Source organism: Helianthus annuus, chromosome 5, assembly GCF_002127325.2.
Source record: "Helianthus annuus cultivar XRQ/B chromosome 5, HanXRQr2.0-SUNRISE, whole genome shotgun sequence".
NCBI classification, from domain to species: domain Eukaryota; kingdom Viridiplantae; phylum Streptophyta; class Magnoliopsida; order Asterales; family Asteraceae; genus Helianthus; species Helianthus annuus.
The window spans coordinates 41,269,228-41,281,048 of NC_035437.2; the positions used below are offsets into that span (position 1 = coordinate 41,269,228).

Genomic DNA, 11,821 nt, shown 5'->3' on the forward strand with positions numbered 1-11,821 from the left:
CATAGGCGGATGCTCAACAAGTCAATGGAAGAAATCCATATAGGTACTGCATGAACTCATGAAGAAACAATCCAATTCGGGCCACAAACCGTTGGGATACGCAACGAAATCAAGGTTAGTAAGATGTTTAGCTTGTGATTATGAGTAAGTATTAATATAATTAAATGATTAAAGTATGCCTTTGATGGTATGTTGACCTCTCGTATGAACATGAAGATAATTAGAAGTAACAGTAGTAATGGAATGTTAAGGATGACTCAAAGCGAACAAAATGAAAGATCGTGTATGATGTATGAGTAGAATGAAATAAATCGATTTAGTTCGATTAGTAAATGTATGAATGTATTATGCTTAATTAGAAAGGTAGAAACAAGCCGTAAATTTAGGTATGTGCAAGCAAAAACCTGGATATAATCTCAAGTACGATTTTGCATTAGTATGCATATTGAATGAATTCAGTGAATGGATCGCTAGTAAGGGTGTTTGCTAGGAACTAGCATCATACAATGAAAATGACACTAGTAAGAGCTCTGGATCAGATTCCGAGTTTTAGGTGATTACAAAAGTAAATTACATAATTTAAGAACGTAAGGACAATGCGTACAATCATGTTTAGGTATGAAACAAACCTTTTGACCAAGATCCCGAATGTATTCATGTTGTAATGAGCATCATGATTAAACAGATGAAAAAGTAAGAGTAGTATTGGTCTACTAAGAATGAGAAAGGTTTCGGGGACGAAACCTTCTTTAAGGGGGGTAGACTTGTAACGCCCCAAAATCTGAATGTTAATATTTGTCGTATGTTCTTATGTGACACGTCATGAAATAAATAACTAGGCTATTTAACCTAGTTAAGGGGATGGTCAAAAGTATTAAATGATGAGGGTAGTGTCAGTTATGTTTTAAAGGTAAACCCGAGGGGCTAAAGTGGAACAAATGAAAGTTAAGTTATTAAATAACTTAATCACACACAAACACACACATACGTGTGTTCGAGAAAGATCAGGAGGCTCCCATGGAGCCTCAAACCCTAACTTCATTCTTTTGCTCAAATTGGAAGGCAAGATGAAGTTTAAAGGCATAACCGAGCATGGATTAATGATCAACAACACGAGGGGATCATAAGGTATGTCTTAAATCTAAGATTGGTGATCATGGATGAAGTGGGTTATGTTTTAATCCATGAATTAGTATGAAATTGATGATGTATAAGGGTTAGAATCATCAAGTAGAACATAGGTTATGTATAGTTTGTGTTAATTTGATGTTTAGAAGTAAAACCCATTAGTCATGGTGATGATGATGACTTAATCACCATCTATGTCCAATTCTTGTTGAAAGATTGATGAAATATCGGTGTATAACGAGTTATGGTTTGATGAATTGAATAAAATGTGATGATGATATGTTAGATGATTAATTGTGAATACTACATGATGGTGAGTAGAAGGATTTGATGAACTATGTATGAATGTAGAAGATTGATGCATGAAATAGTTGTACATTATGCTTAGATAGTGGTACGCACGCCAAGTGTTTGATGAAATGACTAAACGACGATATTATGTGAAAATGTATGCAAGTTGTGGATGAACATACATACAATGTGTAAATGATTAAATTGTTATTTAAACTTACACAAGGAACATGTGTAAGATCGAATCCATGTGGAGGTTTTATTGATGTCTTGTTTGGGTAGAAATGTGCACCAGTATCTTTCATTGTTCACTCACATTGTATGGTACACACTATGTGTTTAGTCGACGGTTTAGTTGAGGTTACGAAATGAAATTGGCGTTAATGTATAGCAAGTAAGGATGGTAAAATCATGTTGGTTATGTACCCCAAATACGGTCGTCTAGTATGGGATCCCGAAAGCTTTAATATATGTAGTATTGATAATATGTATGTGTGTGTATGTAATGGATTGATCATGTGGTTGTAAGCATATTACATCATGAATATGAAGTGTATATAATGCCATTGTTATAGCTTAATATGATGACACGGATATATGAGGTTAAGTCGAAAGTCCATAAGATGGGTCGTTGACTTTTGGAAGTCAAACCTTGCATAAGTAGTATGGCTAGACTCTTGTCAAATTTCAATGCTATAAAGTCATATGGTGCATGTTTAACAATGTGTGTTATATGCAATTATGTAAGGAATTATACGAGTTGGAAGAGATGTGATGTTGGGTATATGTCTTATGTTTGTTAGACTTGACTAATGAAAGTCAGACTTGAACCATGCATTCGACATGATCATTAAGTGTACAATCATGCATACTAACAAGAATGTGATTACGTGATGTGAAGGCATAAGGATCATGTGGAAATGGACTCAAGCAAGAAAGGCAAAAGGGTAAAAAGGAGGCAAGGGAACGGACGCAAAAAGGTAAGTGATTTCCGTAATCACTTCTTAATTGTTTATGTAAAGTTATATGCTAGTTAGTTAAGTATGTTAAGTAAGGACCAATAAGGATGTGTTGTATGAAACCAATGATTTTTGTTAAGTAGATGTAACGGGTCAAAACGTAGCCTTGATGTTAAAACGAATGTGTTGTTTGATGAAAACACGAACGGGTCGAATAACCGTAAATGAATAATAAGCCGATAGCGCATAAGTTAAGAATTTACTTAATCCGGATGTGGGATTTTGAGTCCATAGGATAGAGGACCAATTTACGAGCATGTAGGAAGAAACGGGAGGTTAAACGGGTAGACGGTTCAAAAGTTATGCGCGTTTTAGTGCGTACGGACGACAAAACGAATCTGCAGAAAAAGTGGTTTTCTAGAGGGCGTCGCCGACGGGGTTAGGGCCGTCGCCGACGGGCTCTAGAAAACCAGTTTTTCTCCGACGCCTTAATTACCTGTCTACGGGGTTTTTGGCTACGGGAAAAACTACGGGCCGTCGCCGACGGGCCCTAGGGCCGTCGCCGACGCCTTCCCCAAGTCCAAAAATCTGAAATTTGTAATTTAAGTTGATTTATGTATCGTAGGCTTCGGTTTGTTATCCGTGGACTACGGCGGGCTTTCTAAACATGATTTTGATCGATCCTTAGATGTTTATGGGCTATAAATCAAAGTCTAAGTCCCATGTAATTAACGTATGAGTATGTAAGAGGTATGCAAGATCTTGTACGTGTATGTAGATGTGTAATTATGTATATATGGAAGATATGTATGAGTGTATGCATGTATGTAGAGACGTACGAATGTAGGTACGTATATAGAAGCGTATTTGTGTATATATGAAGATACGTAGGATAGTATGTATATATGTGAAGGCGTAAGAATGTATGTACATATGCAGATGAGTATTTATGTATGTATAGAAGTACGTGTGATCGTATGCATGTATGTAAAGATGTAGGAACGTAGGCACGTATGCAGATGTGTATTTATGTATGTATGAAGATACGTATGAGTGTAGGCATGTATGTAGAAACATACGAATGTAGGTACGTATGTAGTAGAGTATTTAAGAATATATGAAGATACGTATGAGTGTATGCATGTATGTAGAGAGGTATGGATGTATGCACGTGTATATGTAAGTATGATTTTGGATACGTTGAGTGTTAATGATATTAATCGTGTGCCTGGAAAACGAAGATTTATGCAGGTACATTATTGAAGGCTCACCAGGGAATGGATATGCAAATGATATGCTTAAAATCAGAGAGAAAGCTGAATGGAAAGTGTACATGTATTGGATCTTGTTTATGTATTGTGTACTAATGTGATGAATGTATGTGGTGAGTGCAGGTTCTACGAATCACGGGCGGTTATCACGAGGAATAGAGATCGAAGACCGAGTCACAAGATAGATTGTACGGGAATAATTGAGTATGTACTATTAGTAAACAAGACTTATGCTTTATTTTTGTAAAAGATACATATTAAGACGAATTTTCAAGTAAGTCCAAACGTTTGTAACGAAAGAAATTTTAAGGCTCGAAATTCCGCTGCGTCGTGTTAAGGTTAAACGTGTTCGGGTGTTACAGTTGGCTACCTGGTCGGGGGTTAAGGGAATGGTTTGGTAAGAGTCTGGCCTTGTTCAGTGTATAGATCCTGCAAGGACCTAGGTCAAATTTAGTATGTTCTCCTTCAATACCTACTGATATTGGATGGCGGGGGTCCGAACTCCTTAACCCCCTCATATGTAAACTACTATTAAAACATTAACCCGGCTATTTAGGATTGTATCACTACCGACTCAAACTACTTAGCCGAGGGTAACATCACCTTCAAGAGGGGCCTACCACATTACACATTAATAACTTAATTAATTATCTTTCAATAATCCAACCCTTTAGGATTTTATCCTTGCTGACTCAAACTACTAGGTTGAGGGTAACGTCACCTTCAAAAGAGGGGCCTACTACTATAACTAAGATAATCTCTTAAAAAGTGCAAAAGTGCGGAAATAAAAAAAGGTTACACTAAAGGCGAGTCGGATCCAAGTGATTCATGTTGTCTATCTGTTTTTATTTTTATTTTTATTTTCAGCATTTTTAGTTTTTATTTATTAGTTTAAAACCTTTTTCTAAACTTTTGATTTGATTAGACGTTGAATATAAACCGGTATTAAAAGCTCTTGTGTCCTTAGACGACCTCGGTATCTTACCAACACTATACTACGCTCACGATGGGTGCACTTGCCCATATGTGTGTTTGGTGTTAGTATATATCGTGTTTTATAAATTTAAAACTTGACTAAAGTGTAAAAAGGGCTACAAATATACTTAAAATATATAACCACAACACACGCATAAAGTTTTGGCGCCGTTCAATGTATAGATTCGCATGAGCACACATCGTAGACGTACTTACATATACGATATGGGGTTGGCCGACCCCTAAGAAAATATCTTTTTGTTTAAGCTATGTTCCCGAGTTTAATAAACGAAAGAAAAGAACAGAAAATGAATTATGGAGAGAAAAGAAAATGAGTAGAAAGGAAAATTTTAATTACCTAATGCGTTCCCTAGTTCAAAGGAAATGAGATAAAGTAATACTTTTATGTATAAAAAATGTTTTCCTTCCAAATCTCTTCAATTTAGAAGGATTTAAAATGAAGGAAAATGACATAAGTTTTCCTTCCATTTCTCTCCATTTCCTTTACTAAAAAACTTTGGAACACGACTTCTTTTTAACATCATTCCAAAGTTTTTCTTTTCATTTATTAAATGAAACTCAAAAACACACTGTTATTGTGTATATATGATCTAATCCCAACCAACCCTAGATTTTTTTTTTTTTTTTTTTTTTTTTTACATGAAACCTCGTGAAATTTTAAGACTGACTCCATGGGTTATTTTGCAACAATCTCTAAGGAAAATTAAATTAAAATTTTGAAGTCTTACATATATAAATCTACTATAAACTAATTTAACACGTATAAAAGAGTTTTAAGCTAATTCTTTAACTAAACCTAGGGGTGTTCAAGATCGGATTATCCGGTTTTCAGATATCCGAAAACCGGATATCCGAAAATTTCGGATAGTGAATATTGATATCCGAATCCGTATCCGAAATGTCGGATATCCGATTTTCGGATATCCGAAATTTCGGATACGGATTCGGATATCCAAACGGATATCCGAATTTATAAAAAAAAAATCAAAAAATCCGTTTTGTGTATAGAATAAAACTAAACTTATATTCGATTTTCCAAATTTCCAACATTTAAAATTAAAAACAATCATAAATTCACATGAATACAATTATTTACTACTGTTTTACTAATTTTTACAATAATTCAAACTAAATATAATGCTTATATACTATATATATTTATAAAAAAATAATTAGTTTTCGGATATCGGATAATCGGATTATTCGAAATTTTTGAAATTCATATCCGAATCCGAAAGTTCGGATTATCCGGTTTTCGGATATCCGAATTTTCGGATATCCAAAATTTCGGATATTTCGGATACGGATTTTCGGATATTTCGGATTCGGTTTCGGATCCGAATTTTTTTGAACACCCCTAACTAAACCAACACCCGTTATCCTATTAATTATTAGAGCTCGGTTATTTGCTTGTTTGTCTTGGTCAAGAACAGAGTAAAGTAGAGAAGCTGAGTGCACAATTAGTTGAGTTGGGTGAAGATGTTGATGTTTTGCTTGAAGGTATCGGAGAAGATGACACGGGATTACTGGTCAACCCATTTTGACCCGGTGGATATGGGGATGACGTTGCCGGTTCTCCGACGAAGATGGAGTATAGGAATAAACTTGTTCTTGCTCCAATGGTTCATGTTAGGATGTTCTATATGAGTGAAGTGGATATGGGGATGACGTTGCCGGATTATTTTACGGCGGTAATGGAGAAGGTTGTGAGGGCGGAGGTCCGGCGAGATGCGTTGTTGCGTGGGGTGAATGTTAAGATACGAATCTGGGTTGTTTGAATTTAAAACAAATTCTTTGAATTTGTCTTGTTATGGATTTACATTTGTTGATAGACTAAGAAACAAATGTAACCCAAATGAGATTTTTCATTATTTTTTTTATAATTTTATATTAAGTTTTTGACTTTATCAGTCCCATTATCATGTATAATATAACAGACTATGCCTCAAGAAAGCCTGAGATCAGTTGTGTACAGATCATTTGTCACCTGTGAAGATCCAAGAGGTGTAATTGAAGAGAAAACAATAAGAATATCTGGGTTTTGTTTGATATTTGTTCTTGAAGATCTTGTTTTGTTTAAAAAAATAAATAAATTAAACCTGAAATGACAGATTTGCCCCTCACATGAGGGGCACATGACAGTCTTTTAACGTTTGAAATGAACGGCGTTTGAGGCGGGGAGTGTAATAGAGATAGGTTGTATAGATTAGGGAGTAAAATGTCCGTTTTAAAGGTTTGAGACAAAAGCGTTAAAAGCACCAAACCACAGGGAGCAAAATAAAAGTTTACTCTAATTATTATAAACCCAACAACCATTTAAATAAATTAAGTCTATTACTTTATTATCCCAACAACTATTTAACACAATACTTATCGTAAACAATTAACAATTAAATTACAATATTGTCATAATTTAAAGAGAGATGGATTTAGTGAAAAGAAATTTTATACACACAGACGCACAAATATTAAATTAGTGGTAAAATAATTTGAGCAAAACAAGTGAGTCAGTGAAACGAGTTTAACAAGCGAGCATGCAGGGGATTACCTCTCTAGCCTCGGTTATTAGATGTGTTATTTGATTATTTGATTGATTATTTTAATGTTTGCTTGAAACATGTTGGTTGATTACTCTAAAATATTTGTTAATATTAACTTGAAATTTGTTGGTTTAACTACTTAGTTTGGGTCTGAATTTGTGACCCGACTCAGCCTAACTCAAACCAGATAGAAAAAATTTTAGATTTAGTGATAAATATTTGAAAATTTCTAACCTCTATTAAAAAGGTTTTTGGGTCTGCCATTGGTACACATATAATAACATGCATGTGCATATGTGGTAGATTTTAAAAGGGGAATTCTTTGGCACACCGGGTTTGGCTGTTTAAAAAGCTCGTAGCTCGAGACTCGCTCGAAATTCGCTTGAAAAGTGTTTGAAGAAAGCTCGGCTTGACGTCAGCTCGATTTTAAACGAGCTGGCTCGGCTCGGCTCGGTTCGGTTTGTAAACGAGCCGAGCCCGAGCCAAAGTAGGTTCGGTCTGTGGCTCGCTCATTAGTAGGCCCGTTGGCTCGATCGTTTGGCACGTTTAAATTAAACCACAAATTATGTGTGTGAGTGTGTGTTTATATACATATATTCTAATATATCTAAGCAATGTTGTTTAATTAATAACTAGATTTACAACCCGCCGAAATGCGGCGGGGATCTGGTTAAAATACAACTCCCAAGTCAGTTTCGAAGACGTCGGATCAAACTTCTATGCTTCCACTTCGATCCACAATGTCTATATCGCAGATAGATTACTGATTTCTTCGCATCCTTAAGTACCAGATCCTGCAACAAATTACTAAATACTGAGCCCAAGAAATAGAAATAAAAACTGAAACTGACACTAAAATAGTCAAATGTATGTATATATATATATATATATATATATATATATATATATATATATATATATATATATATATATATATATATATATATAGGACAAAGATCCGTTAGGAACCACCCTTTATTGCGAGAACCGCGAGAACCAGTGTGAACACAAACAGTAATACCTAAAAAAATCTAAAAAACACCCAAAAAATTTTTTTTATTTTTTTACTATTTTTTATATAAAAATCGCTACTTTAAGTATCCAAAAAAAAAATTTTTTTTTGGCTACTAAAAGTAGCAATTTGAACATAAAAAATAGTAAAAAAATAAAAAAAAAGTTTTAGATTTTTTTAGAATTTTTTTTTGATTTTTTTAGATTTTTTAGGTTTTTTGGGGGTTTAGTTTTTAGCATTTTAGCTTGGGGGGGGAGGGGGGGGGGAAGGGGGGGGGGTGGGGTGGGGTTTAGGTTTTTGGGGGTGGGGGAGGGGGGTTTAGGTTTTTTTTTTTTTTTTTTTGGGGGGGAGGGGGGGATTGGGGGGGGGGTGGTTAGGTTTTTTGAGAGTTTTAGTTTTTAGCATTTAGCTTGGGGGGGGATTAGTTTTTTTTTTTTTTTTTTTTTTTTTTTTTTTGGGGGGGGGGGGGCTTTAGGTTTTTGGGGGGTGGGGGTTAGGTTTTTTTTAGGGTTTTTTTAGCTATTTTAGGGTGTGTTCACATTGGTTCTCGCGGTTCTCGCAGTTCTCGCAATAAGGTGGTTCTCGCATGAACCTTACCCTATATATATATATATATATATATATATATATATATATATAGAATAGAATGAGAACCACCTCGAGTTGTAAAAACCGCGAGAACTACTTGATCCGGGGCGAGGTGGACCAATTTTTTTTTTCAAAAACGTAGATGCATGTATTATAAACACATTCGTAAAAAAAATTTAAAAAAAAATGCCATGCGTGTAGTTTTTTACACCACAAGTTTGTGGTTTACGAGTTCCGTATGGTGTAAAAAACTACACGCACGGCATTTTTTTTAAAATTTTTTTTACGAATGTGTTTATAATACATGCATCTACGTTTTTGAAAAAAAAATTGGTCCACCTCGCCCCGTACGGTGTGGTTCTCGCGGTTCTTACAACTCGAGGTGGTTCTCATTCTAGCGGTCCCCTGTACATATATATATATATATATATATATATATATACACACACACACACACTCAAATCATACACATAATGTATAAAATTCTGAAAATATCAAGTGAACAACAGATTAATTGTTGAGAAATCTAGTGATAGGGATTACCGTACGTTGAGAGCGACAAACTGAGGTGTGGTCTGTTCAGAGGTGGTAAAATCGACCAGAACGAACTAGAAGTTGAGATCCTTTTCAAAAAGTGCCACCATAGCATGATATGTTGGGGTTGAACGTAAGATCCCGTGCAATTTGATGGCCATGGTAGGTTATCGACACCTACAAAACCAAAATCAATTTACATAGTCAAAATCACAATTCACAATTTGAAACTGAAATTTTTTGAAGCCTACATTGATTGTTAACAATATAATTATTTTTGAAGTCTACACAGTTTTGTTTCTCCCACTATTAGATTTTTTCTTGGTTTTTTTTTTTAAACAAATGCGTACCAAGAATTTGGTTTGCACGCGGAAGGTTGCAATGCTAGGGTTAATTTGGGGAGAAGATGACTTGTTTCTAAGCCTATAAAAAAAAGCTTAGATCAGATTTAAACATCAAATCCTCGCCAGCACCCAAACCTCATAACTTCTAGAAAAAAACATCTACCAGATTCGACTTCTGGTTGCGATTTACACATAAAACATAAAGACTATAACATTAGAGGCAACTCAATGAGCTAAAATCTATAGTCTCCAAGTAATTCAAACTATAACATGCAACAAATGATTAAACCATTAGGTAAAAATAGCAAACAACCTCACCTGATAATCTTCTTAACATGCTCCGGCGACATATCTTCCTTATACGTCTCAACTAATCCAAACTTCTATTTATCACCATACCACTTCGAGTTCAACTGCATCCCGCAGTCGCGCCTACTCCTCCAACCATGCCTCCGCTTCCATTAGAGATGACAACACAATATACGATGGTTGAGCAGCCGTGGCGGTGGCAGAGTAGAGCCACCAACACCTCCGCCCCGGCGGTTCTAGTGACGGTCCTTCGCCTGTTCCATGCAGAGCAATTGATCCGTTATTGTTCCACATATCCGGAACCTAAGAATAATTTTTCAAACAGTGATTTATAGTCGATTCTCATGTGAAAACATGCATCCATACATTACATCATCGTTAAGAAATTAACATAGAAAATTTTTTATACTTACCATGAAATGAATATATCACCAATTCTTTAAAAAACTGTAAGAACCGCGATGATGACCCCCGATAAATCATAACCAAAGAACCAAGATTCAATTTTTGAGAGATAAGTCAGGGATTTACCTCTTTAAAAGTCCAAGTTTGACCAAAATAATTTATTTCACTAAAATATGTTTTTATATCTTATATGTAAGATTAACACATCAATGATTTAACTTACTACCAGTATCATGGATGGCTAAATTGTAAATAAAAGGAATAAATACCGGACAAATATTGTAAGTTATATAAGGCACACTCCATTAACTTTGATAATTACCAAGCCTCTAAATTTGACAATCACACTATCATCCAAAGCCATCGTTTTTTCACATGTCTCAGCAACAAAATACACGCGACACAAATTAAAACTTATGTCTTAATGTTCTAGATGTAAAAATCTCAGTAATAAAGTCAATGTACCCTTCATTGTATCAACTCAAGAAATGTAAAATTTGATAATGTTCTTAGGCCTAAGCGTTTTAAGTAATTGAACTTCTGAGTATAGACGCTCCAGCTCCTTTGGATTCCTTAAGAAATCAGAAATGTTTATTTGATTCCAAGCTACTTCAATTCCTTCCAATTCATCAAATGCTTTGTATCTAAAATCCCAATAATCACCTATTGATAACCTAATATCAAATAAAATAATGCTAAATAAAGACACTATATTGTAAAAGCCCATTTACCCTGCACTTCTTTATACTGCAAATCATCCACATTTCAACATCAACTTACAACTCAATATCAAAACTAACAAACATTACTGAAATCTACATCAAAGTTGGACTTTTAAAGAGGTAAAACTCTTGATTTATTGTCTTAATATTATAAAAACATTAATAACAATTCATCTTTTAAGGTCTGAGATAATCTAATCTTCAATTAAATGATACGGATAGAGTTAAGATGGGTACATGTCATCAAAACCCGCTTAATTCAACCAATAGCTGCACCCACCATCACTTATTGAGGGCCTTATAAAGAGCTTTGGTTTCAGCCGCATAGCAGAACTAAACCACAGAAAACCCTTAAGCCGCCACCATCTGCACGTGCCGGGAACCCGTTGTCGGAGGCACGTCTCTCTCTTTTCCGAATCTACCTTTCTCTCCCTTACTGCACTCTCTATCTTCCCTTGTTCCTCACAAAGCACATAAAAGTGTCTTGAATAGCTGGCATAAATGTGAGGACAGATGTATGAAGCACGACCACATAATCCATTTTATTTTGAAAAACACCCAAAGCTAAGGGTACAACCAAGATAAGCTCAAAGTTGTTACTTATTTATAGGATTTTAATTATTTATAGGATTTTAATATGGTTACTTTTTTTATCAAAAGAAATAGATTGTTCAACTATAGTTTTAATTATTAATATATTGATTTAAAAGATATAGATTAAG

At 34.9% G+C, this 11,821-nt stretch overlaps 1 long non-coding RNA gene across 1 annotated transcript; it reads right to left on the reverse strand.

The window, feature by feature from the left end:
* Positions 1-7,760: 7,760 nt before the first annotated feature.
* Positions 7,761-11,573, reverse strand: LOC110938999. Its single transcript, XR_004892498.1, has 3 exons — positions 9,982-11,573; positions 9,334-9,496; positions 7,761-7,979 (listed from the first exon to the last, which is right to left on the reverse strand). It is a non-coding gene; the product is annotated as an uncharacterized LOC110938999 (long non-coding RNA).
* Positions 11,574-11,821: the final 248 nt, after the last annotated feature.